Source organism: Bubalus bubalis, chromosome 21, assembly GCF_019923935.1.
Source record: "Bubalus bubalis isolate 160015118507 breed Murrah chromosome 21, NDDB_SH_1, whole genome shotgun sequence".
In the NCBI taxonomy this organism is placed as follows: domain Eukaryota; kingdom Metazoa; phylum Chordata; class Mammalia; order Artiodactyla; family Bovidae; genus Bubalus; species Bubalus bubalis.
In genome coordinates, this window is record NC_059177.1 from 10241544 (window position 1) to 10268796 (window position 27253).

Genomic DNA, 27253 nt, shown 5'->3' on the forward strand with positions numbered 1-27253 from the left:
GAGTATTGACATCGTGAGAAAAATCCCCAAGCCCATCTGTCATGATCAGCACACAATCTATTGGCACATCCAGGCCACGGCAATAGACGAGCATGACGTCTGCCTACAGCACGTTAAATCAGTCGGCAAAGTCCACCAAGACAGAGATCAGACTCGGAGCCTAGACTCGAGATGTGGTTTTGTCCTGTCCTTGGCAGGGAGTGCAGTCCATGTCACAAGGCGAGGTAAATCCACCACCACCTCCAGAAAAACATCTCCAAGAGCACCTGCTGACATGGCTGCCTCCACAAGGCCCCTTTGTATACCTACCGCTTTCCCTCTCTATTGCTTCTGGAGACAGCTCAGGTTGGGTAGGGAAATGGGGAGAAGAATAGGAATAGTTTGCATTCTATGATTTTAAAATCTCCAGTTACAAGAGATATTAAAAGCAAAATGTATTGGAATGGTGGTAATATGGAGAAATAGTATCATCATGTTAGAAGCTTTGGAATGAGTATGAACAACAGCTGTGTTCACCCAAGCAATCAAAGTCTTCCACGCATCCCCTCTCCACATTTTACTATGAGAAAAATTGGGTCATGTACATTTTCTTAACTGAACTTTTTTGTTAAATAAACTTTTGTAATAGTCAAAAAAAAAAGTAAAATGTATGGAGTAAGATCAGCGTATTCAGCTGACTGTTGATGTGAGTGAAATGCACACTCATTTGCTTATCAGTGTCTTCCTTTCAGGCTAAACACTATTGTGCTTCTGATTTGAAACTTGGATAATTACAGCAAATAGATGACATTTGAAAAGTCACCTTTCCAGCATACCACAGACAAGAAACAATGAAGGATTCTTGGTGATGGTTTAGTCTTGGAGAAATAGACCGCTGCTGCTGCTGCTGCTAAGTCGCTTCAGTCGTGTCCGACTCTGTGCAACCCCATAGACGGCAGCCCACCAGGCTCCCCCGTCCCTGGGATTCTCCAGGCAAGAACACTGGAGTGGGTTGCCATTTCCTTCTCCAATGCATGAAAGTGAAAAGTGAAAGTGAATTCGCTCAGTCATGTCTGACTCTTCGCTACCCCATGGACTGCAGCCCACCAGGCTCCTCCATCCATGGGATTTTCCAGGCAAGAGTACTGGAGTGGGGTCCCATTGCCTTCTCCAGGAGAAATAGGCATTACACCCCTAAACCAAACAGGAGGAATGGAATGACCTGAAGTACTGTGATTTTACTGCACAAGTAAGCTTTCTTACATCAGGCTTCGGCTTTCTCTTTAATGTTTGTATCCTTCAGATCCCTGGAGCTTCCCTCCCAGAGCTAGATGCAATTGGCCTCCCCTTTGCAAGAATTCATCTGTTACTAGTCTGTATTTCAAGGAGTAGAATCTGTTTCACAAATGTACAAGAATAGTAACATTATTTGCTTTTTTATAAGCCTAGATATAAAAATAATTTAATTATATATTATACTAATATAATTAATACTATTAGTATACTAACAAGAACTAATAATAATTGTGTACTCTAAAATATAATTGCTATAGTCCATAAAAGGTTGTTTTCTCTTTACTTAGATTACCTCTTTGTTGCAAAAATAACATAAAAAGTAAGTGCTAAATAATACAGCTGTTGACCTAGAAAGCAACTATTGGTATTTCATAATACAGTGAGAACAGCATGGATTTTTTTTTTTAATACAGCCTAGGTTGGAACTCTGGTTTAGTTCCTGCCTAGCTTGTCCAGGAGTTGGTGATGGACAGGGAGGCCTGGCGTGCTGCAACTCATGGGGTTGCAGAGAGTTGGACACAACTGAGCGACTGAACTGAACTGAACTGAGCTTGTATTGTCATCGTCTTTGTTTAATAGCTAAGTCATGTTCAACTCTTTCCCAGTCCCAGGGACTATATAGCCTTCCAGGTTCCTCTGTCCATGGGATTTCCCAGGCAAGAATAGTGGAGTAGGTTGCCTCTTCCTTACCTAGGGAATCTTCCCGACCCAGGGACTGAACCTATGTCTGCTGCATTGCAGGTGGGTTCTTTGCCACCAAGCCACCAGGGAAGCCCCTAGCTTGTGGTCGTGCACATTTCTGAGCCTCAAAGATAATATTGATAATACTCACCTGGAAGAACTATTGAGCAAATTAAAGGAGATGTTTATATGAAAGCGTATAGTGTAGTGACTGGCACACAGAAGGCTCAACAATGTTTACAGTTTTGTCCCCCAAGAGTGGTCTTACCCTATTAAGAAGCTGCAGTCCAATTGTAACCTGTTGACCAAAACGATTCTATCCTCTTCTATGGTAAATATTTTTGGAATATATTTGTTCAGTATGTGAACAGTGAAAAGTTAATAAGTCAACCTAGTATATACTGATCTCCTCTCATTCTCCACTTGTCTGGACGCAGCTATAAACAGAACATGCCAAGGACTGGCCCATGCCCCTGTTGACTGACCACAGCCTCCTTCAAGAGCTATGGGTAAAATTCTTCATGCTTATATGGTCCCTATGACTAAAACACTCAAAGCATTCTTTTCTGGAGATTAAATCAGAGGTTTCATCTAACCCTAGTTAATAAATGTCAAGTCTCCAGTATGAAACCTCTGAATAGCCTTTTGAGGAAGGTGGCTGACAACCTTATCTTCCCTACAAATAAACTGAGGCATGGGGGCACAAATCAGAGGGCTTTGTACAGATTCTTCACTCTATTTACTTTCAGTTTATATGTGAAGACCAACCAGTGCTTCATGGAAATGCTCGGAGTGTCTGCAGGGATCCCCAGAGAGCCTGTTTATAATTTCTTGGAGAAAGCTCACCATCTCCTACCATGATTAGGAGTCTTATGGGACAGGATGGGGATGGGCTGATGTTGCTGCAGCAGGGGCTGCACTGATTGAGTCGAGAGTCTGAATGGTGGTCCAGTGGTTTAAGACTTCACCTTCCAACACAGGAGGTGCAGAGAGCTAGAATCCCACATGCTTCACAGCCAAAAAACCAAAACATAAAACAGAAACAATATTGTGAAAGATTCAATAAAGGCTTTTTAAAAAATGGTCCATATCAAGAAAAAAAAAATCTTAAAAAAAAAACCAGTCTGAGCTAATCACGTTGCACAGCCCGTAAGCCAGAGCACCAAAGGCTGTGGCACCTGCCTGGAGAACACAAAATCGTGCTTTGAGCTGAGTTTCTATGGCTACAGCCAGCCTCTTCCTACAGTCTCTTCTGCAATCAGAAGAAAAAGAGCTCCAGAGGGGCTAAGAAGAGGGCCTTTATGCATCAGGAGGGGGAGACTACTCTGAGAAGGCGAAGTCCAACTTGCCAGCTTGGGACAGTATCGGCAGCTATGACAGCGAGAAGCAGAAAGGTTTCCAGCTTGCAGAGTAACCCTCTCCACCTCAAATGTGAACTTCCAGTGGGCCCTGGGGGACCACTACCCTTATTCCTGGTTTTCTCAGACTAGAAACCCTCTGCCTCTGTCTTCTCATCATGCAGCCACACCAATACTTAACATTTATTATGATGCTATACATTCAGTCTCTTAACACTCCTGGAGCCTTCATAGGCTTTGCACTGTGACCACATAGCTAAGCTGGGACTACATCTCCCAGAATTCCCTTTCCTGAGGGGTTCCAGGTCAGTGCAGGTCACAAGAGAAATTCTGCAAGAGACATGAAATATGGAAGTGAGGCAGTCACCATATTTTTTATGCTCCAAAGGTCAGTACGAGGCACTAGACACTATGGCAGCTGTCATATGTGATCATTGTCACTTCCTCCAACTCTTGCTCTGTTTCTTCCTGCAGCTTCTCCAGAGGCATCTATGGCTCTTGGTGAAGGGAACCAGCTTCTCCTGCATGTCAGCCATGGCACTGAGTTTGTGGGTGGGGAGAGACAGACATGCCTTCCAGTCTATTCTCATGGCTTCCAGTTTGTCTTTGTTCTCAACCACACCCAGTTCTCCCATCTTACTGCCGACCTGCTTAACAAAAGCTATTTTAAGCTCAACGTTAGAAGACAAGACCACAGCCTGGCATAGATTCCTCTGTCGTTTTCTACAGTTGCATATTCCAGTCTTTATAATAACTTTTTCTTCTATGTAACTTAAAGTAATTCTGCTTCTCTGACTGAACCTTGAGTGATACACATGGATTGTCTGTCTCACTTAATACTCCCTAAAAGGCTAGGAGATAGGAACTATTGTTATTTCTGTTTCATAGGTGAAGAACTTGAGGAACAAAGAGAAGAGAAAGAGGCTCAGGTATAGTTAGTCTGGCCTTGTCCTGATCTACAGAGAACTACTTCTTAAAGTAACGGAGCTTATGCTCCCATATTGGTCACTTCCCTAGCTCTTCAGGCCAGGTGTCTTCCCTCAGCCCAGGACCGCTTTCCAGGTGTGAAACATTAGCAGCCAATGTTCGGGGCAGCTGGGAAGATGGTCCAGCCCCTCAGGGGATATTGGAGCAGCAACACAGTCCCTTTGCAATCACTTGGCCTCATTATTGTTCACCAAAACTCTGTAACCAGCAGTGTTGGCAAACCTTATTCCAGCATCTTCAGACATCTGAAAGGCCCTTTCGGAACAGTTCTACACAGAACTAGCCTCCAAAACCCCATTTCCGAAATGCATTCCAAAACAGAGACAACATCAGCAATGTAGAGTATAAATTATTGCTATCAGATCAGTCTTCAGTATGCTAGAGGATCACCCTAGGACTTGTCACTGAGAACTGGGAGTTAAGGAAAGGGAATCCAAGGGAAAATGGGGGCAGGAGGCCAGACCCTGGGAATTCTAAAATGAGTCAAACCATTATCAGAAAAATCATGTCTTCTGGATTCAGACAAATCTGATTACATTCCAAGGCTTGGAAAGTTTCTGATGCTTTCAGACACATAGTCTCCCCATTGGTTAATATGCAAGAATAATATGTTTCTTGAATATCTGTCAGAGGATAAAATGTTTCAAAAGGCCCATAATGCAGTGCCCATTGTGCACACAGCTCAACACATGGTATTTCATTGTAAAGACACGTATTTATGCTCCCCACTCCCACTGGCTGAACTTCTGCATTCCCCAACTCCGAACAGCTGGATTGGATTTATCCTCTGAGGAACCCAAATGAAAACCACAATACTAACCAAAAAAGCTATGGTCTAGAGCACAGTTAAGAAAAGTAGAGTTGCATTTTTTATTGAGCAGTTTTCTCTGTCTGAAACGTAATATTACAAGACACCAGACACTGGAGAACAGGAGAAGAAGACAACCCACATCCTTTGAGCTATTCTGTAGATACTGAAACCCCCACCAGATGGAAGAAGTTAACTACATGAGGATCAAACTGTAGGCGTGTAGTAAGCTGCCACAATCCTGAGAACTGGCCCCAAACAAACGGGAACAAACCGACCCCAGAACTGAAGACTAACTGTTCTTAAAACAAGCAAGACGACACTGATCAGACCACCAACGGCCAGTACCAAGATGACTGTCGGAGCTGACTGTGCTGTTTCTGCATGGAGCCCCCTCCCTTCACCTTCTCTACCCCCCAGCTGGTTGCTAGCCTCCAAAATAAAGCTTTCCTTTCCAACAAACTTGCCTCTGTATTGGCTTTTAAGTGGCAAACACCTGAACCCACTTTAGGTGAGTTTTTGGCGCCAGCGTGAGGCTGTGCTCTCGCGATACCTGGCTCCTGGGCTTTCCCCAAAGCGGAGCCGCCGCCATGATGACTTGCCGGGAAGCCTTCAAGGAGTCACTGCTCCCAGGCAGGTGGTTTGGGACAATGTTCCCAGCTGCTGCTGAGACCATTTTTGGGGGGAGAGTCTCCCTGTCTCTCCCCTGCTCAGCACTGGCTGCAGCGTACGCGTCTCCTTGGTGGAATGGAATCATGCATCTGGACAAGCTGACGAGCCCCGTGACCCAGTACGTTTGTCGGTGAGCAGACGGCTAACTTCTCTTTCGAGCACGAAGTGCTATTTGGGCATCTTTGCCAATGGTTCTGACATGAGTCTGATGTTGAGGACCATTTGCGAGCACTGTTATTCTGCTGTTTTGCCAGTTGGTTCTGACGAGTGTCTGTCGTTATGATCCTTTTGTGTTGGGAAGTGTTTTGGGATTCAGTACCAGTTGGGAGGATTCGTGGCAGTTGTGTCTTCTGGTGTGTTATATGTATTCCATTTGTGTGATCGGTACTCTTGTTGCCTTTTGCAAAATGGGAAATTCAGGCTCAATTCATTACAAAAAATTTTAGCCAGGAACCTATGACTCAGAAAAAGATGATTTTTTTAAACACTGTGTGGCCAACAGTATTCTTCAGACTCCAGAGAAAATTGGTTATGTTGTATCACTGCTGGCTTTAAGTTTCCTGCTTGAACACATGTAGCATGTTTGGGTGAAAACGCGGTATAAGCAATAAAATGTAGAGCCTGTAAAATGGTTCCCTGTCAGCATAGTCTCTATGCTTGTTACATCTGATTAGTTTTTACCCCCGATGTGAAAGACTACATAAAATACATAAGCAAAAATGTAGGCCCAGCCTTGAGGGACATGAATGGACTCAGAGAAGGCAGGAATCAGCTCAGCTTTTACAAAAGTGTATATATATATTTATTTATTTTTGGTTGCATTGGGTCTTTGTTCCGCACACGGGCTTTCTCTGGTTGCAGCAAGTAGGGGCTACTCTTCGCTGTAGCTTCTCCTGTGGGCACGGGAAGTTGCCCCACAGTATGTGGGATCCTCCCGGACCAGGAGTTGAACCTGTGTCCCCTGCATTGGCAGGCAGAATCTTAACTGCTGGGCTGCCAGGGAAGTCCCAGCTCAGCTTTATACCATGAGTTTTGAACAGTTTTGAGTAAACCAGGACAGGTGCTAAGCTGTTGTCCTTTCCATCGCCTTCTATAATTGCCAGTGGGCAACCCACTACTCCTTGTCATCTAGTGTGAGGTAATCCCAGGAGTTCTCCAGCTCCCATCCAAACAGTCCACACGGACAACAACCATCTGGTGACTAGGGTCCCTCGTAAGTCTTGTTCACCCCCATCCCCAGCATGGACCAGGAGTAGGATACTGGGCCCTATGAAGGCATGAATAGACAATATGAGACACATTCCCCCACATCTTCTGTCTTGCCTACGGTTGGCCCTTTTGAATTTTCTATTTATCCAACAAGGCTCCAAGAAGCATCAGATGTCATTAAAGACTACACAAGTCTACCACCCAGCAGGAACTTAGCCAAAGTGCCAGTTCTATTCTGCCTACAGAGTTGTTTGGGAGAAAAGCAATGGGATGTAATAATTTACATTTGTATTTTTCTTTTTATCGGTTTAGAATTTGGTGTTCCCTTCCATTTCTCCTCCCTCTCTTTTCCTCCCAGCTCCAATTAGAAAATTCCATTGTACAGAATTTCACTCCACGGGAACCTATATCAAATTTAGGAAGCCACTGGTTTATAAAGAACCCTCATTTCAAGAGAGTAGGACAGAGCGTGCCATGTAATCAAAGGCAATTAGAGACATTTGCGCAACCGTGACTATGCAGCCTTTGCATATACAATTATGAAGGACTGTTCAGACAGTGTACCCACTGTGGCTCTGGATGGTTTCCAGAGGCACTTAAGGCGTAAGAAGGACTTATTTGGGGCTTGCAAACATGAGTTTTGTTTGTGTTTTTATGCATGTTTGGCAAATACAATGCAGGTTCTGCTTTCAGAACATTTGGCCCTAAATGAAAAGAAATGTGTCAGCAAATCCACTAAGAAGTACACCAAACCCAAAGCTTCTTCTGTTGGATCCAGAAAGAGGCTGAGGTAGACGCTGTTTGCGTTCCAGCTAAAGGCAACATCTGGATGCAATTGCCAAGCGTTCTGGCTGCTTTGGCCACATCCAGCAGAGATGCAGAAAGCTCTACCAAGAGCTCAGTGCGTTCACTGTGATGTTGCCCAGTGCTCTAGGCACACCCGGGCTCAGTCAGGAGGTGAAACGGCCACGTGAGCAGCGTGAGCTCACCCTAGGTCTCTCAGTGGTCTCGGACCCTCGCCGCCTACCCCAGGACATGCACAGTACCACCCACATGTGTACTGGATTTCTTGGATGGGAGGAAGAAGAACATGTTTCTATCATCTTTATTTAGTAAATAAAAAACAAGCCAAGACTTTACAGTCCATCTACTAGGCGGAAGGACTACCCTGCTTGCTCTGTGACTAAGCAAGTTATATAACTCTGGCTTCGCTCTCTTTATTGGTAAAACAATAAAGCTTATTGTTGCCTCATGAAGCTTAAGATGGAGATTAATCTGCCTCATGGAGATTTATGATGACAGATGCAAAAAGGCCATCCCAAGTAACCTCTGAAGGAATGTAAGCCGAAATAATTTTCTGACGTATTCTCTCTGTCCTCGGACATCTACGCAGAAAAGTCTCCTCCGTTACAAAACTGAAAACTTGATCTGTGATTCACCCTCACAGTTCACCATGTCTCCATTCCTTTAAATAACAAGTTCTTTGAAGAGGAATGTGTGGCCCTGCCCTCACTCCCATTCACATTCACCAGCTGCTCCCTCCCCCACAATAAGTGATCACCAACTCTTGGCAACCCCATGGACTACAGCACATTAGCCTCGTAACATCCCCATAAGGGAGATTCTCTTAAGAGTCCCATTTTAGAGAGGAGAAAACTGAATCATAAGACAGCTTCTCTAAGATTAAGGAAGTTTTGTTAAGGGAGATTTAAAATAAGGGAGACTTGTTAAGGGAGTATTAAAAGACTTAGACACTGGAAGGTTTTTATAGCACTTTTTTTTAATATTTGTGCTTATTAGGAGCTTCCTTTTTTTTTTTTTATTTATTTGGCTGTACTGGGTCTCAGTTGAGGCGTGCGGAACCTTTAGTTGCAGCATTCGAACTCTTAATTGCAGCATAGTCCTATACGACTGAAGCGACTTAGCAGCAGTAGCAGCGTGAGACATTGTTCCCTGACCCAGGATCAAACCAAGTCCCCTTGCACTGGGAGCACAGAGTCTTAGCCACTGGACCACCAGGGCAGTCCCATTACAGCACTATTGTTAATAAGGGAATTGTTTGCATAATAACATTGTGGTGGTGGTTTAGTCGCTAAGTCGTGTCCATCTCTTACAACCCCATGGACTGTAGTCCGCCAGGCTCCTCTGTCCATGAGATTTTCCAGGCAAGAATACTGGGGTGGGTTGCCGTTTCCTTCTCCACGGGATCTTCCCAACCCAGGAATCGAACCCAGGTCTCCTGCTTTGCAGACAGGTTCTTTCCCAACTGAGCTTCAAGGGAAGCCCCAATAATGTTGTAGACAAATCTAAATGTCCAAAAGTAAGGAATGACTTAAGTTACAAGATATCCATACGACATTAAACATGATCTTGTGGGTATGTGGTTTGCAAATGAAAACCTGTTTGTTGTGTATTATTCAGTGAAAAATCAGGGCATAAAATAAATTAAGGCACAATCCCATATTTTAGTAACTATAAATATGCATTTTTGAATTATGAAAGAATATGCACACAGGTCTTAACAAAGATGTGCAGATGGTAAGGCTGTGGATGCTTTTCATTTCTCCTTCATTTATATAAATCTTCTAATAAGATAGTTTTCATAAGATAAAAGTTAGTTTTAATAAGGAAAAATGGAGGATTATCTGAGCATCGAGGTCAGGTCTATGGAGGGTGCTTAATTCTGTGTACATCAACTGCAAGGCCCCCAAGGCTAGAGGAATTAGGGTGATCCAGCATTTCCCAAAAGTGTGTGGCTTAAATTTTTTTTTAAAAAAAAGGAGATTCATGGTCAAATAAATCAGAAAATTCTGTCTACTCCTGTCAAAGATTCACAATGCATAAATTCTGTTAACAAAGAAAAGGATGAAAAACCTGTTTTACTTAGTGTAACCCAGCCTTTTCCAGTCTTGAAAGAAAGTGAAAATCGCTCAGTTGTGTCCAACTCTGTGCAACCCCATGGACTGTAGCCCGCTAGGCTCCTCTGTCCATGGGATTTCCCAGGCAAGGATACTGGAGTGGGTTGCCATTTCCTTCTCCAGGGCACTTCCCAACCCAAGGATCAAACTCAGGTCTCCCGCATTGCAAGCAGACTCTTAACCACCTGAGCTACCAGCCTCACTTTATCACAAAGCTTCTTTACACATGATTCTCATTTATGGATGAGGAAACGTTCATACACCTTGCAGGTGGCGCTGTTATTTCTCCCTCGACCCAACTCTCCCTTTTTAAAAATGGGTTTTTTTAATGTATTTATTTATTTGGCTGTGCCAGGTCTTAGTTGCGGCATGTGGAATCTAGTTCCCTGACCAGGGATCAAACCCAGGTGCCCTGCTTTGGGAGCTGGGGTCTTAGCCACTGGACCACCAAGGAAGTCTCTACTCTACTTCCTTTACAGGTGTTATTACCAAGAGAATCCCCCGAAACAACCTCCTGCTTTCAAATCACCACCTCAAGAGTCAGTCCCAGACAATGACATTTGAAAGGATTAAATAAAAAAGAAGAAAAGACAGGTATGGCAAGTTAGGAGAATTAAGAATCATGCTTGTTTGCTATTCCTATGTGCTGTAAAAATCAAAATTTTAAAAATAATTTTTTAGCAAGATAGCAAACTTAAAATGCTATGAGAAGAAATGAACATAGACTGATTACATAAGTAGATTAAGACTGTTATCCCAGTTTTCCTATGACCAAGGCTTCCGGTGACTACTGGGATTCAATCTGTTTTCTGTATTTCTGTCTTATTGGTGGCTTTCAGCACCTTTTGAAGACCCTTCCTGTATTTTATTTTTTCCACGTTGTGAGACTCACCAATGCAAGGGAACTTGCTTTCCTGGCCTTCCTTGCAGTTAGGACACGGAAGTAAAACGGCCCCACAGATTTCCCTTTAGAAAGCAAGACACGGAAGGATGGAGCACAGAGTCCCTTTCACTGGAAAGAAGGGGGAGTTTGGGAGGGAAGTATCGGTCTTGCAGAATCTGTAATGTCAGCCAGCGGATTTCACGGCAGTTTCTCAGGTCACTGTCCATTTTTTTTTTTTTAGGCTAAAGTCAATTATTATTTTTTAATTTTATTGGAGTATAGGTGATTTACAATGTGTTAATTTCTGCCGTACAGCAAACTCACTCAATTAAACATATATATATTCCTTTTCATATTCTCTTCCATTCTGGTTTATTACAAGATATTGAATATAGTTCCCAGTGCTATGCAATGGGATCTTCTTTTTTATCTCTCCTGTATACATACCACTCTGCATCTGGTGACTCTAAGCTCTCAGTCCTTCCCTCCCCCTCCCCTTCGGCAACCACAAGTCTTTGGGTCTGTTTCTGTTCCACAGATATGTTCATTTGTGTGATATTTTAGATTCCATGTATAAGTGGCATCGTATGGTGTCTTTCTCTTTCTAGTGTACTGCACTTAGTGTGATAATCTGTAGTTGCATCCCTGTTGCTGCAAGTGGCGTTCTTTTGTTCTTTTTTATGGTTGAGTAGCTTTCCGTTGTATATATGCGCCACATCTTCTTTATCCATTCCTCTGTTGATGGACATTTAGATTGTTTCCTTACCTTGGCTTTTGTAAATAGTGCTGCTATGAACATAGGGGTGCATGGGTCTTTTCAAATTATAGTTTTATTTGGATCTCTGCCCAGGAGTGGGCTTGCTGGATCACATGGCAATTCTAGTTTTAGTTTTTTGAGGAACCTTCTTACTGTTTTCCATAACGGCTGCATCAGTTTACATTCCTACCAACAGCCAGGTCACTGTCCTTGATGAGAAGTGTGGGATGAATGTTTAGTCATGGGCCTGTACCTCTGAGGAGCCCTGGTGAATATAATTTTTATTTTCCTCCTAACTTCAGAGCCTCCATGCCTGATTCTCTGAGTATTCATTAACTACCTTTTCTATTTAAACTACTAGAATGGGTGAACAATGCATGGTTCCAGAACCAGATGTTCAGATATAATTTAAGACTTTAAAACAAAAATCTCAACTGTTCTACATTTGACCTAAAACTATTATGCTACCCATGCTCATAGGTTGAATGAAGGATGCTAGAGAGTAGGCAGTTATTTTTTTTTTCCTGGTATTCCAAATATTAATTAGATGCTTGCTCACTTTGCTTCATCCAGTTCATATTCAACTTTATGTTCAGCTGGTGAAGTTCATTTTGACTAGGAGTCTAGATTGTCTAAATGGCTAATTTCATGCTATACTGAAAGTAATGAGTGGCCTTAAGCACTTGCCTTTCTTGGATTCTGTAACGTTTTATCTCCTACTTTTCCTCCTACATAATTGGTTCCTTTTCTGCTTCTTTATGGGCTTCCCTGGTGGTTCAGTGGTAAAGGATCTGCCTGCGAATACAGGAGACTCAGGTTCGATTCTGGGGTCAGAAAGATCCCCTGGAGAAGGAAATGGAAACCCACTTCAGTATTCTTGCCTGGACAATCCCATGGGCAGAGGAGCCTGGTGGGCTACACTCCATGGGGTCACTAAAGACATGGACATAACTAAGCGACTAAACAGCAGTAGCAGCTGCTTCATTATGACTCTGCCCCTACCCCGAATCTATGTATTCCTACCCAGGAACCCTGGCATTCCTCAGGACTGGGTCTTGTCTTCTCTCTCTTTATCCTCATTTGATGAACTCTAGGTCCTATAGTTTTAAATAAGACCCATACATAAGGGCTTCCCTGGTGGCTCAATGGTAAATAATCCACCTCTAATGCAGGAGATGTGGGTTTGATCCCTGGGTTGGGAAGATCCTCTGGAGGAGGGCATAGCAACCCACTCCAGTATTCTTGCCTGGAGAATCCATGGACAGAAGAGCCTGGTGGGCTACAGTCCAAAGGGTTCCATAGAGTTGGATGTGACTGAAGCAACTTAGCACACATATAAAGGTGACAACTATCTTTATATGTCCAGTGAATTTTAAATTTAATATACCACCAGAGAATTATGTAGAAGATAGCTCAGACTTCACATATCCACAGTGGAATATCCAAATGAGATGTCATCCACATGGTTGCTCACACCCAACACTAGGCACCTTTCATTCTCCTTCCCCCCCCCCACCCCAACTTCCTACATGATGCAGGGAAACAGCAAACATTGAATGACATGCTGTAAGATGCAAAAGAAATTTCCATAACAAATCTAATTTATGCTCTCACTGAAATACAAGAACACATCAACTCTATTTGTCAGATGTAAAATAAACTAGAAAAGTAATGAGTAAAGTATGGACTCAAGATAGCAACTCACTGGAAAAAATGAAGTCATTGGGAAATTGTGGCAAGGAATTAAAAACAGAAATCAGAATTGAGTCTTGGTTTGATGCAAACACACACACAAAAACAGAATCAAAACTAAAGATATGTAGCAAAAGGATTCAATAGTGACAATAGTCCAGATATATAATCCCAAATTAGAGTATCAGAGATCAAGTGAGGGGGGAAATATAATCAATCTTAATCCCAAGAATGACATAAAAAGGACCTTTTAGTCATTGAATTTAAAAATTGGGAAAAGGGATGAATATTTCTAAAAAGTTGAACAAAAAGAGCTAAACTGAAGGCTTGACATTCACTTAACAAGTGACTGCGAAAATAAAAGGAAAAAAAATACGTAGGGGGGTAAACAGAAAAGAAGTTGTCGAAAGGCTCAATGTTTCTATTAGAAAACAAATGACCAGAGGCAGATTCCCTGTCAAAAGGGAGAATTCTCACACACGGTCAGAAAGTAAACCCAACTGTATCCTGCATATACAGACTCCTAACCCAAAATGGTACAGAGAAGTTAAACTGTGGACCAGAAACAAATATTTAATAAAGAAAAAAGCCATGATGATAATACAAATATCAAATTAGAATTAAAGGCATGAAAAGACTCCTTTTATAAGGGTACAATCTGTAATGAAAATTTTTTAAATTGTGAAGCCTTATTTGTTTATAGCCTCAAGATTTACAAAACAAAACTTCTCTTTATGGTGGTGTGGCAATCAGGGTGCTAGACCAGCAACCCACATAAGTGCCACCTTCCTCAGGACCTTTCCTCTTTATCTAATTGCATCCTGCAACCCCAAGAAAACCCTGGAGGAAGAGAGTACCACCAATAATCTGTTAGCCCCAAAAAGGAAATCCCTCCGACACTCGAATAGCAGTAGATAATGCATACTAGAAACTGTCACAAGCTCCGTTTATTTTTTTACAAGTTGGGGGAGGGCCTTCCCTGGTGGTTCAGTGGCTAAGACTTTGCCTTCCAATTCAGGGGAGCGATCCCTGGTGGGTTCAATCCCTGGTCAGGGAGCTAAGAGCTCAGTGCCTCAGGCCCAAAAGACCAGAATGTAAAGAACAGAAGCAATATCGTAACAAATTCAATAATTCAATAAAGGCTTTAAAACTAAAAAGAAGAAGAAAGAAAGACAAAGACCGTGGAGGGAATTCTCTGGTGGGCCAGTGGCTGCGACTCTGTATTGTCACAGGTTCAGTCTCTGATCAAGGAATTAAGATTCTGCAAGTTGTGCTGTGTGGCAAAAAAAAAAAAAAAAAAAAAGACTGGAGATTAAAAAGTAAAAAAGATTCCATTTCCCCTGCAAGGGACCCAGAATAAACTGAGCTAGGAATTATTCACTTCTGCCTCCAAAGGGAATTCAGGCAGAAACGGCATGGATTTTGAGCAGGACCAAGGGCATCAAGTCCCACCCCTGGTGGATGGTAAAGACCAAATTAGATACCCCCTTAATCCAAAAGCAAAATGAAAAAAGGTTAGCAGTTTTAAAAATTGGCGTAAGTGAATGCTTACTAAAAACAAAATCCCATAATGTCCCCTGAAAAGGAAAAAGAAAGAAAAGCATGTGTATCCATGTATGTGTGTGTGTATTTATCCTGAAAAAAAAAAAAAAAAAAAAAAAACAGGTCCCAACCTCATTCTGCCAACTCTAAAGCATATCATCTTAGTAGTCTCTAGATTCTGTAGATGGAACTAAGTTAAAAAGGCAGCCCCGGGCACTGAAACTCAGCTGTCCAGCTGATGAGCAAAAGGCAGCAAGTCAAATTATTTAAACACCATCATGCGATACCTCTGATTTTCCTCTGGAGTGGGTGCTTCTTGAGAGCAGGACCCAGGAATGGAAATGGGAGATGAGAGAGACAACAAATGAATTCAGAAGAGAGAGACTGTAGGGAATTAGGGCCACCATGTGCTATAAAATAAGTAGGTATGATCAGTCCAAGTCTCCATACTGAGGAGGAAAGAAAATGCTTCATGGAAAGGCAGGATAATGTCTCTCTTCATCCTTATGACACTCAGGTACACACGCATTGTCCTTATTTTACAAGGGAGCAAGACACTACAGTACTGCCCAAGTTCACTCCACGGACAAGAGTTGTTGAAACCCACCCCCTGTTTAACTCCATTGCCTGTGTCTCAACCACAACACATTTTCTGTCTCTGACATTTATGCTAAACATATGTTTTGTTGATACATCCTTACTTTAGGTGTGCAAGACCATAGTTATGCTATAGTAAAGGGATTTTCTCCAAAGCTATATACATTCCTGGATCTTAGTTCAAGCCCCTTCATTCTAGAAGCAGACTGCGTATATATATCTTTGGGAGCTAGAAGGAGCCTTCTTGGTTGAGACCTTTTGGTGGAATCTATGTAAAAGTACAGAAAGAAAACATAAGATTCATATCCCTCAAAAATAATATCTAGATAATTTAAGTGACTGTATTAAAACTTTTCACACTCTACTTCCCTTGGTGCCTAGGAACAGCTGCAGAAATCCTCCATAGAAAGTCTTCACCAAAAATCTTTACTATGTCCTCTTTCAACTCACCATGATTCTTCCAAGACATTTGAAAAGGTTTTGGGAGAGCCACAGTGAGCAAACCCCAGTCCGTCTCATAAATCATGCTGTTGTTTAGTGATGCACCATCAACATGGGTCCCATTTATCTCCCCAAAGCAAACCTGGCAAGAATATGCTCAGAAAATACTGGACATGTTATCTTTCCTAAAGGTTAAGAAAAGGGTTTGCTTATCTATGATGATTTATGGAACTGACAAGCGCGTACACAGATGTTGCCAGGAAATGCAAAAGAAGGGACAGAACGGCTTAGAACAAAATTACTGTGTCAGGACACGAAACTGATAGCTCCATTCCATAATGGGACAAAAGAACTGGGATTCATAAATCACGTTTGTCAAGAATAAGTAAGAGGAGAAGCAGATGAGGCCAGTGCCCCTTGGTGTTCCTATCTCCATCATAATTGGCTGGCCCCCGCTGCCCTGCCTCTGTCAGAGATAAGGGTTTCTGTTCTTCCTTGCTATCTCCAGATTAGGTCTGCACACCAGTAAATAAGACCTGCTGGCTTCTGGTAGTGTGTCCTTTTCCTATCTGACTTGCCTGGTGACTGTTAAATGATTTTCCGTGATTTGATGATTTAAGCAGTGAACGAGAGTCTCGGGCAAGACTCCATGTCAACCCCATCCACTGAACAAACCTGAATTCCAGCTCCAACTGCCAGTACCTACCTGCGTGACTTTGGCCAAGTTTTCTGCTTTCACTTCATTCATTTGCAATATTATTATTTTTTTTTAATGCTTTACCCATCTGAGATAACAATCCAGTCAAACCAAAATAATGAAGTCATCCCAGGGCCCCATATCCCACAGCTATTTCATTGCCAAGCGTGCACGGGGCTTGGGAGCAGAAGGAAAAATGATTATAAAACTGACTCGGAAGACATGTCTCGGTGTGTCTCAATGAAGAAACGCAACCAAAGTCCACAGGACTTGTAAGTCTTTTTAATTCTGAAATCACATTATTGAACTTATGAAAAAGAATAGTGAACCACCTGCTGTTTTGACATTTTGGCACCAACTGAACCGTTTTGGAATAAAAATGCTTTTTAACTTCCTAGTTTTTGCAAAACATTCCCTCCTTGTATTTTATTGTGGCCCTAACTATAATTAAATGACAAATAAACTTCAGTACAATCGCCTTCCTGCCCCCAGCAGTTCCTTGTGCTATTTCAAGCTCTGACTGCACCATGGGTAGCAGTTGGCAAAAGCACCTTGCCAGACAAAACCTTCATTTTCATTCCCTAGAGAAGACAGCTAAGCCCCAGGTGTTCTACTCGGTGGATAATGGGCATGCTGGCATTCGTACGCACTTGTTTTTATCCATTTTGAAGCCTGAACTTAGAACAAATATCATCATAAGACTGTTTGTAGGATTAAAATATGGACGGTATTAGTAGACCAGGTTCTTTTTCCCTGCTCCCTCTTTCCAACTCGTCCCCATTCATCACCCACATCGCAACAATGAGGAGCCACTTGGTGTCCCACTCTTCACCCCTGAACTTCACTTGGGTCCCTACTCCCAGCTCCACCCCTGCTCTGACCTGCCCTGGCTGCTGATTCTCTGGCTTCATCTCTCATATCCAGATTTGTGCTCACCTCCTAGGCATTTGCAATCCAAAATTGGATTGACAGTGCTAGTCACAGGCAATAAGGTGTATCTAAGTGGAGAAGGCGATGGTACCCCACTCCAGTACTCTTGCCTGGAAAATCCCATGGATGGAGGAGCCTGGTAGGCTGCAGTCCATGGGGTTGCCAAGAGTCGGACACGACTGAGCGTCTTCACTTTCACTTTTCACTTTCCTGCATTGGAGAAGGAAATGGCAACCCACTCCATTGTTCTTGCCTGGAGAATCCCAGAGTCAGGGGAGCCTGGTGGGCTACCGTCAGTGGGGTCGCACAGAGTCGGACACAACTGAAGCAACTTAGCAGCAGTAGCAAGTGACATGGAACAACAGACTGGTTCCAAACAGGAAAAGGAGTACGTCAAGGCTGTATATTGTCACCCTGTTTATTTAACTTATATGCAGAGTACATCATGAGAAGAGCTGGGCTGGAGGAAACACAAGTTGGAATCAAGATTGCCGGGAGAAATATCAATAACCTCAGATATGCAGATAACACCACCCTTATGGCAGAAAGTGAAGAGGAACTAAAGAGCCTCTTGATGAAAGTGAAAGAGGAGAGTGAAAAAGTTAGCTTAACGCTCAACATTCAGAAAACGAAGATCATGGCATCTGGTCCCATCACTTCAGGGGAAATAGACGGGGAAACAGTGGAAACAGTGTCAGACTTTATTTTTTGGGGCTCCAAAATCACTGCAGATGATGACTGCAGCCATGAAATTAAAAGATGCTTACTCCTTGGAAGGAAAGTTATGACCAACCTAGATAGCATATTCAAAAGCAGAGACATTACTTTGCCAACAAAGGTCCATCTAGTCAAGGCTTTGGTTTTTCCAGTGGTCATGTATGGTTGTGAGAGTTGGACTTGAAGAAAGCTGAGCACCAAAGAATTGATGCCTCTGAACTGTGGTGTTGGAGAAGACTCTTGAGAGTCCCTTGGTCTGCAAGGAGATCCAACCAGTCTAAAGAAGATCAGTCCTGGGTGTTCATTGGAAGGACTGATGCTGAAGCTGAAACTCCAATACTTTGGCCACCTCATGCAAAGAGTTGACTCATTGGAAAAGACTCCAATGCTGGGAGGGATTGAGGATGAGATGGCTGGATGGCATCACTGACTCGATGGACATGAGTTTGGGTAAACTCCAGGAGTTGGTGATGGACAGGGAGGCCTGGTGTGCTGTGATTCATGGGGTCGCAAAGAGTCGGACACGACTGAGCAACTGAACTGAACTGAAGTGATTTCTGTTTTGTCTTAATTAGAATTATAGACTCACAGTAGAGACCAATTGTATAGAAAAGTATGTTGACAGAAATGGAAGAAGAGAGTTTAAAGCAATTTCCACAAACTCAGGATACTCATCTCCAACTTTTCACATGGTCCAACCACGTGTGACAAGTTTGCAGCTCACACCACATGCAACTCATCATGAAGGTCACCACCAGACTAGTCAACATTCCGTTCAAAGACAAAGTCGCTGGTCAGCACTGGGACACATCAGCGATGCCAAACTGCTATCACAATTCTAAATGTATTTTTTTTTTTTTTTAAGAAAACTTCAAACAGACGAGAAAACTAAACCGTGTGCTAACCATTTTCATACTTAAGTCCTCATGGACCAGGCTCACACAGTTGTCCAACAGGCATGGCCTCAGACCACACTTGAAACAGCACTGGCCTGCGAAGACCTGAAAGCTTTGCCCACTGGTACTCCACCCTGCAAAACCTCAACTCGGCAGAGCCTTTTTTAGCAGCAGAGATTCACTCCCAGGCCTGGGAAACTTCAGCACATTGAGGGCAATGCATTTAACTGCCTACTGCCTCCAAAACCATGCAGATGGCAAAAGAGCTGACAGATGTCCATGTCTTCGGTTTTTAAATTATGCTATTTCCATACAACATTAGTTCTACATTCGTTTATAAGGAGTATGTTTTGTTTGAAATTCTTATAAATAATAATCATCATTTTCCATTCATCATGACGGCAGAAAACAGTTTCAGTCAGACACATCCAATTAGCATGAACACATTGCCCTTGCACCAACAAAGGAAAGACAGAAAAACCGCAGGGATAAGCTCCCATGCCCTAGAGGAGGAACAGGGTGAATTCCAAAGACTTGTCTCAGTTCACATCCGAACTGCTGAAGCCAGACCAGAAGCGGGAAAGCTCCAGCATTGTGATGATGACCCAGCTGATTTATGGGTGTGCGGAGTCAGTCCACACAGGGAGCACAACCTCTCACCCCATAAGGCATCAGAGAAACAAAAAGTGGAGGCTTTCTCTTGGCCTGAGAATCATTTGCAACCACTGCCTCCTATGAAAAAGGAAATATTTCATCCTGAATGGTGCCCCACCTGTCTCCATCAAGTTCAACTCCTGCTTTGGGGCTCTGCACATCTCTCTTTCTCCCCCATCTGTCTGTGTGTCTATGTCTATGGCTCTTAACCCCAGCGTCCAAGAAAAACAGTGGTGGCCAAGTGGACCCCCAGCTGTTGACCATGCATAAGATCTCTTCCTGTAAGGGGGGCACATTCCGAATGATCAGCTGACACTCTGTCCTGCAAAGCAAGGTGGAGGGAGTACAGCTTGCTGGGACTAAGAGGTGGGGGCACAGCAGGAAGTCAAACAGGACTCCAAGGACGAAGGCGAGGATTGTGCCCCTCGCCCCCGGGTATTTGAGGAGTGCTGTCAGAGCGGTAATTGTTTTGCACAAACTGAAGCAACATTCTTAGGGTGAACCAGGCACCACTGGGGTGACAGGAGCTTCTGGTGGCAGCGTGAGACATTGTTACGTGGTCATGGGACCGTACTGGAGAGGCTGCTCTTGCCAATGGCAGATTGATTTCTATGATCCCTCCTACCGTGCTCCCCAAATTCAAAGAAGGGGCTTCAAACACAAAAAGCCAAGACCCCTGTTCCCTACACCTGTCTTCCCACCTCCCAGAACAGTGTTTCTAATGCTGGAGACCAGAGGGGAAGGGAGTTCATGGGGAGGGTTTTAGATGTAGATTCTCAGCTCTCACCCACATCCACGTTAGAGTATCTGAGAGTGACTACCCCGGCAAAATGGATATTCTGGCTGGAGTATGGAGGAGGTCTCAGACCCAGTGAGGCTGGCCACGCCCACTGACCTGCACCCCGAAGCCCAAAGCCTGGCTCTATAGAGGTCTCTGCTGAGGCCCCAGCAGTGAAGAGAATGAGCCCTTCCATCTGCAGGCTCAGCTACCTGGAACTCAGGTCACCTCTGTCCAAAGTAGCGTAAGTCCTGCACAAAGCCTCACCCTCCTCTTAGGGGTTACAGGGGCCACCTCACTGCTGCTACACAGCTCAGGAGATGACCATTCCTCTGGCTTTTTCCAGACTGGTCTGAGCCTGATTTCCCGATCAGCCCTCCAGGGTTCATCTTGAATCAGAACTCTCCCATGCCCCACTAACAATCCCCTATTTATTGAGGACCTACAATGCACTAGATGCCACACAAGGTGCTTTAAATACCTTATATGATGTCATCCTCATAGCATCACTCTAAAGTGGGAATTATCCCATTTTACAGCTGTGGACACAGAGACCCTTGAGAAGTTATCCTGCAGTCAGTGGAGAGTAAAACTGGTCATTCAAACGTGACTATGCCTGAGATCCTGGACTCCACAGGTCTTATCATTCCTCTCCTCTTGCCTTTGATCCATTTCCTGAATCCCCCGTTATCCGAGGCCCTGACCCAAACAGACAGGATACCCAGAGCCTCTTTCTGCTGGGCCCTCTCACCTGGAAGGGCACCTAGGACGGCCACGTGAGCCTGGATCAAGCTAGATTCTGTTTCCTTGTGGAGCCTGTTAGCAGAGAGGCCAGTTAGACAGCAATGCTAGACCCCCTACCCCAGACCCTGTCATTTTCCCCTCTTTATTGCCCCTGAAGTTTCAGGAAGCCTGGTGGTTGTTCAATTGCTAAATCATGTCCGACTCTTTGTGACTCCATGAACTGCAGCACGCTAAACTTCCCTGTCCTTCACTATTAGAGTTTACTCAAACTCATGTCCATTGAGTCAGTGATGCCATTCAGCCGTCTCATTCTCTATCGTCCCCTTCTCCTCCTGCCCTCAATCTTTCCCAGCATCAGGGTCTTTTCCAGTGAGTCGGCTTTTCACATCAGGTGGCCAAAATACTAGTGCTTCAGCTTCAGCATCAGTCCTTCCAATGAATATTCAGGATTGATTTCCTTTAGGATGGACTGGTTTGATCTCCTTGTGGTCCAAGGAACTCTGAAGAGTTATCTAGCACCACAATTTGAAAGCATCAATTCTTTGGCACTCAGCCTTCATTATGGTCCAGTGCTCACATCTGTACATGACTACCAGAAAAAAACATAGCTTTGATTATACGGACCTTTGTCAGCAAAGTGATGTCTCTGCTTTTTAATATGCTCTCTAGGTTTGGAGAAGGAAATGGCAACCCACTCCACTACTCTTGCCTGAAAAATTCCATGGACTGAGGAGCCTGGTAGGCTATAGTCCATGGGGTCGCAAAGAGTCGGACATGACAGAGGGACTTCACTTTCACTTTCACTTTCTAGGTTTGTCATAGCTTTTCTTCCAAGGAGCAAGCGTCTTTTAATTTCATGGCTGCAGTCACCACTCACAGTGATTTTAGAGCCCAAAATAATAAAATCTGTCACTGTTTCCATTGTTTCCCCATCTATTTGCCATGAAGTGATGGGGTTGGATGCCATGATCTTCATCTTTTGAATGTTGAGTTTTAAGCCAGCTTTTTCACTCTCCTCTTTGACCCTTCTCAAGAGGCTCTTTAGTTCCTCTTCGCTTTCTGCCATTAGAGTGGTATCATCTGCCTATCTGAGGTTTTTGATATTTCTCCCAGCAATCTTGATTCCAGCTTGTTATTCATCCAGCCTGGCATTTTGCAGATGTACTCTGCATAGAAGTTAAATAAGCAAGATGACAATATACAGCCTTGACGTACTCCTTTCCCAATTTGGAACCAGTTCTGTTACTTCTTAACCTGCATATAGGATTCTCAGGAGGCAGGTAAGGTGGTCTGATATTCCCATCTCTTAAAGAATTTTCCACAGTTTATTGTGATCCACACAGTCAGAGGCTTTAGTGTAGTCAATGAAGCAGAAATAGATGTTTTTCTGGAATTCTCTTGCTTTTACTATGATCCAACAGATTTTGGCAATTTTATCTCTTCTTTGTCTGCCTTTTCTATATCCAGCTTGTACATCTGGAAGTTCTCAGTTTATGTACTGTTGAAACCTAGCTTGAAGAATTTTGAACATGACCTTGGTAGCATGTGAAATGAGCCTGATTGTGCAGTAGTTTGAACATTCTTTGGCATTGCCCTTCTTTGGGATTGGAATGAGAATTGACCTTTTCCAGTCCTGTGGCCACTGCTGAGTTTTCCAAATTTGCTGGCATATTGGGTGCAACACTTTAACAGCATCATCTTTTAGGATTTGAAAATAGCTCAGTTGGAATCCTATCACTTCCACTAGCTTTGTTTTCTACCAGGAAGCCTGGTAAAAAAAATAAATTATATATCTCTGGGATCTTGAAACCTCAACTTACTTTTCTGTATAATAACAGGGCAGTGATTCTCAAAGTGCAGCCCATGGGCCATCTGTATCAGAAGCACTTCAGATGCTCTAAAAAATGGAGATTCCCCAACTAGACTGCCTGGGGGGTTTTCCTGCGGTGCTCTGTATGTGCTTCCTGAATTCCATTATCCTAATTATAAAAAGTGCCACCATTGTCTTCATCTCTGAAATGGGTATGTACTTGCTCTTCGGACATAATTCATAACAGTATTCATATTGTCTTCAGTTCAGTTATGTTAAATGAAGGGAGAGAGAAGGAAGTCAACCCCCCAAGCTGCTCTAAGGGATCCAGACCACAGTTCGTCCTCCCAGCAGCCCTGTAGTGGTGGTTTATTATCACCTGCAGTATCATTTACAGACCCACAGACTAAAAGGTTAAGTGACTTGTCCAAGGTCATGCCACCAGACCAAACTCAGGGCAGATACAAAGCCAGTCCATCTGATCTCAGGCCCCAAACTAGTCCCTCTACACCAGTCTAGCATCCTCCTAGTTATCACCCACAGCGTGATCTGCACATCACTGGCTGGGTTCATTTTAACACTTAGTTACTTACTTGGTTGTTTTGCCATAATGTTGAAGTTACTGAGTGCATTCATAACGGCTCCTACCAGCTTCCCCTCCCCTGCTCCACGGACCTCAGGCCAAGTTACAGGCAGGGGAGCTTTGCCTACATTAGAGGGAAAGTGTGCAAAGCACTGTCAAAAAACAAAACAAGAAAAGAAAAATTATTTTATACCTTTTACAACAAATAGTCAATCATTACTTGGCAAATAAATGAATGAATTCTGTGTAGCCTTTTAAACCTAAAATAAAATCACATATTTCAAACTCTCATGCAAGAAATCTGCAAAAAAAAAAAAAAAACAAACTAAACTCTGAAATTTGACCCTTTGTATCATTACAAATTAAGGAGTTAGCAAGCTGTGGAATGTGAGTCAAATCCGGCCCACAGCCTGTTTTTGTACAGCCAGCAAGCTAGGAATCATTTTGAGATTTTTAAAGAGTTGTTCAGAGGCCAGAGACCATATATGGCCTACAGAGCCTCAAATATTTACTATCTAGCTCCTCATAGGAAAAAATTGCTGAGCCCCGCTCCAAATCATATAAATCATTATGCTAAGATCATGCATTCCCAAAGAAGGTGACACCACAATAAAGCTGATTTTTAGGGGAGTGAAAAAAGATTTACTCGTTTACGTGTAGACAAAGATATACAAATAGTACATAAACAGAGACATGGCATATCTTTGGTATGAAATTTCATGGGATAGAGGCCATTAGGAAGAGATGTCTCAACAGGCTCCTTAAGGGATCATAATGAAGAGGAGTTTGGGAAACACTGGCACCCCACTCCAGTACTCCTGCCTGGAAAATCCCATGGTCGGAGGAGCCTGGTGGGCTGCAGTCCATGGGGTCGCTAAGGGTCAGACATGACTGAGCGACTTCACTTTCACTTTTCCCTTTCATGCATTGGAGAATGAAATGGCAACCCACTCCAGTGTTCTTGCCTGGAGAATCCCAGGGACGGGGGAGCCTGGTGGGCTGCCGTCTATGGGGTCACACAGAGTCGGACACGACTGAAGCGACTTAGCAGCAGCAGAGCTAAACAATAGCTAAGAGTGAGGAGGATGTGGCCTCGCGTGTGACATGCATGGTGCTGTCAGCCTTCATGGCCCAGCGGAGAGGTGTTCCTCCAATACCAGACGCCTCCATTAGCACACGTGCCTATTCAGAGGGACAAGATCAGTGCCCCAACCCTGCGGGGACAGCCTGTGTCTCTCACATACCAGCCATTTCCAAATATTATTAAGCATAAAGGAAAGACATTCATTTTTTGAACTGAGAAGCTCACATGCATCCTCCTCTCCACCCCCTGTTCCCCCATTTATAGAGTTGGAAGCATCTCACACCAAAGGCAAGCATTCACAGATGGCCCAGGAGATTCACAACAAGTCCCAGGAGTTCTAATACCAAAGCAGAGAAGTAACTGGAAGCCAGGGAGGTCAAGCCTCTGTGTCCCTTTGTAGGAGACACTCATGAAAGTTGTTTTTATTTTCTTTCACCTCACTCCAGTCTGCAACCTTCCCAGAAAGCTGCTTTAGCAATGGCCTTGGGAGAGCTCTATGCTGACAAATTCAGTGCATTGTTTTCCTCTTCTTGAGTAATATTAATCACTCAATCTTTTGTAATCCTTTGAGATAGCCTCTCATTCTTCCTTAACTCCTCTCTCCTTTCAGCAGCTCCATATTTTGTTGATTTTCCTCTTACCTTCCTGGACAAGTCTTTCATATGTTCTTTCACAGTTTTCTCCTCTTCCATTTGAATTTTGAATGTCAAAATTCCCTGGGGCCACCCTGGACCCCTTCTCTTCTTTCTTGTGTTTTCTCCCTGGATTACATAATCCATCTTCAGACTTGTGTCATCTATATGCTGGCGAGTGCCAAATTGTCATCTCTTCACCTCTTACCTGAATTCTAGGTTCACATCCAGCTTCATTCTCGACATACCCACCTGTGTGTGTGGAAATTAGCTGTGTTACATTTCTATAGCACCAAGCCATAAGTGTTTGTTTTGGATTTGTTTGTTTTTTTGCTGTAGTATTTCTAATTAATACAGCCAGCAAGTGGTAAAACAGGAAATGAATCTAAGTTTGTCTGATTCCATGACCCATGTTGCCCTTTATGTCCTGATGTTCCTGGACAGGTTTGAGTAGAACTGCTTGATATTATAATATGGCTTCTTCCATCAAGGAGTCACTCCTTGACATCTCCACTTTGATATCTAAAATATACCTCCTAAATAGAAAGGAAATCCAAAAAAGAGGGGATATATGTAAGCACGGGCTTCCCTGGTGAGTCAGATGGTAAAGAATCCACCTGCAATGCAGAAGATCTTCCCTGGTTTGGGAAGATCCCCTAGAGGAAGGCATGGCAACCCACTCCAGTACTCTTGTCTGGAGAATTCTATAGACAGAGGAGCCTGGCAGGCTACAGTCCATGAGGTCACAAAGAGTCAGACAGGGCTGAGCAACTAAGCACAGCATATGTAAGCATGTAGCTGATTCACTTTGCTGTACTAGAAACAAAGACAGCATTGTAAAGCAACTACACTCCAATAAAAATTAATTTAAAAACAAAAGACCTCAAATTTCAGAAAGTTCTTTATTTTCCCCTCTCCTTCCATCCAGTGTTGTTCTAACCCAGGTATTTAATCAGGAAATCAGGGTCACTCTAGGTCTTTCCAGTGGAGAGGATTGAATACCAGGAGTTGACAACACAGGTGATGAAGACTGGAGATGGTGAAGCAACCCATAGATGAGTTACCATCACCTGATGAAGGCTGGAAGGAATAAGAGGTGGAAGTATCATCAGAGTCTGGAAGTTGGTGCCGTCCAGGAAAAGATGGGACCCTGAAGGCTCAGAGAATCTAGAGCCACAAAAGAGACAAAGCCTCTACTGGAAGCACCTGAGGCAGGGGGAGATACCTGGCTTCCCCCTTCTTCTTGCTAATCAGTCTTCTGCCATGGCCCCCATTGGCCAAACCAAAATCCATCGGACAGTGAAGCCTGACAGTAAGGATTCTGACATGGAGCTTAGCACGGGTAGGAGGGGGAAGGGTGTGAGGACAGGCAGGAAGTGACCAGTCTCTCCTTTCTCAGTGAATGGCACGATTTCCACTGTGTTTCTAAAGCTGCATTATAGAAGCAAACTCCCCAACAAAGAGTTCAAGGTAACGATCATAAAGATGCTCAATGTACTCGGAAAAAGAATGGATAAACACAGTGAGAATTTGAACAATGGATTTGAAAATAGAGCTGAAGAATACAATAGCCGAAATTTAAAAAAAAAACAAAACAAAACAATACACCAAAATGCATCAGCAAGAAATCAACATATCATGTTATCAATTTTTTTTCCTTCCCCACCCAGGAATCAAACCAGGGTCTCCACATTGCAGGCAGATTCTTTACCAACTGAGCTGTCAGGGAAGCCATGTTTTTTTTTGCTTAAATAGAATTTATTCCCTGTAATTGTCAGCTATCATCATCAAGGAACCATAATGGATTAAGCTGTTAGCCAATAGCACTTGTTTTACTTGGAGGATAGTCTTATGGTATAGTAAATCAGACCCTCTCAGTTGGTTATACAAAGAAAACAAAATGAAGAT

General features: G+C 43.4%; 1 long non-coding RNA gene across 1 annotated transcript in view; it reads left to right on the plus strand.

Annotated features, from left to right (window-relative positions):
* The first annotated feature begins 1970 nt into the window (after nt 1-1970).
* The window catches only part of LOC112581168, a 49112-nt gene continuing 23829 nt past the window's right edge, over nt 1971-27253 (plus strand). The window contains exon 1 of the long non-coding RNA XR_006547532.1: nt 1971-5911. This is a non-coding gene — a long non-coding RNA (uncharacterized LOC112581168). The remainder of the gene's footprint in view (nt 5912-27253) is intronic.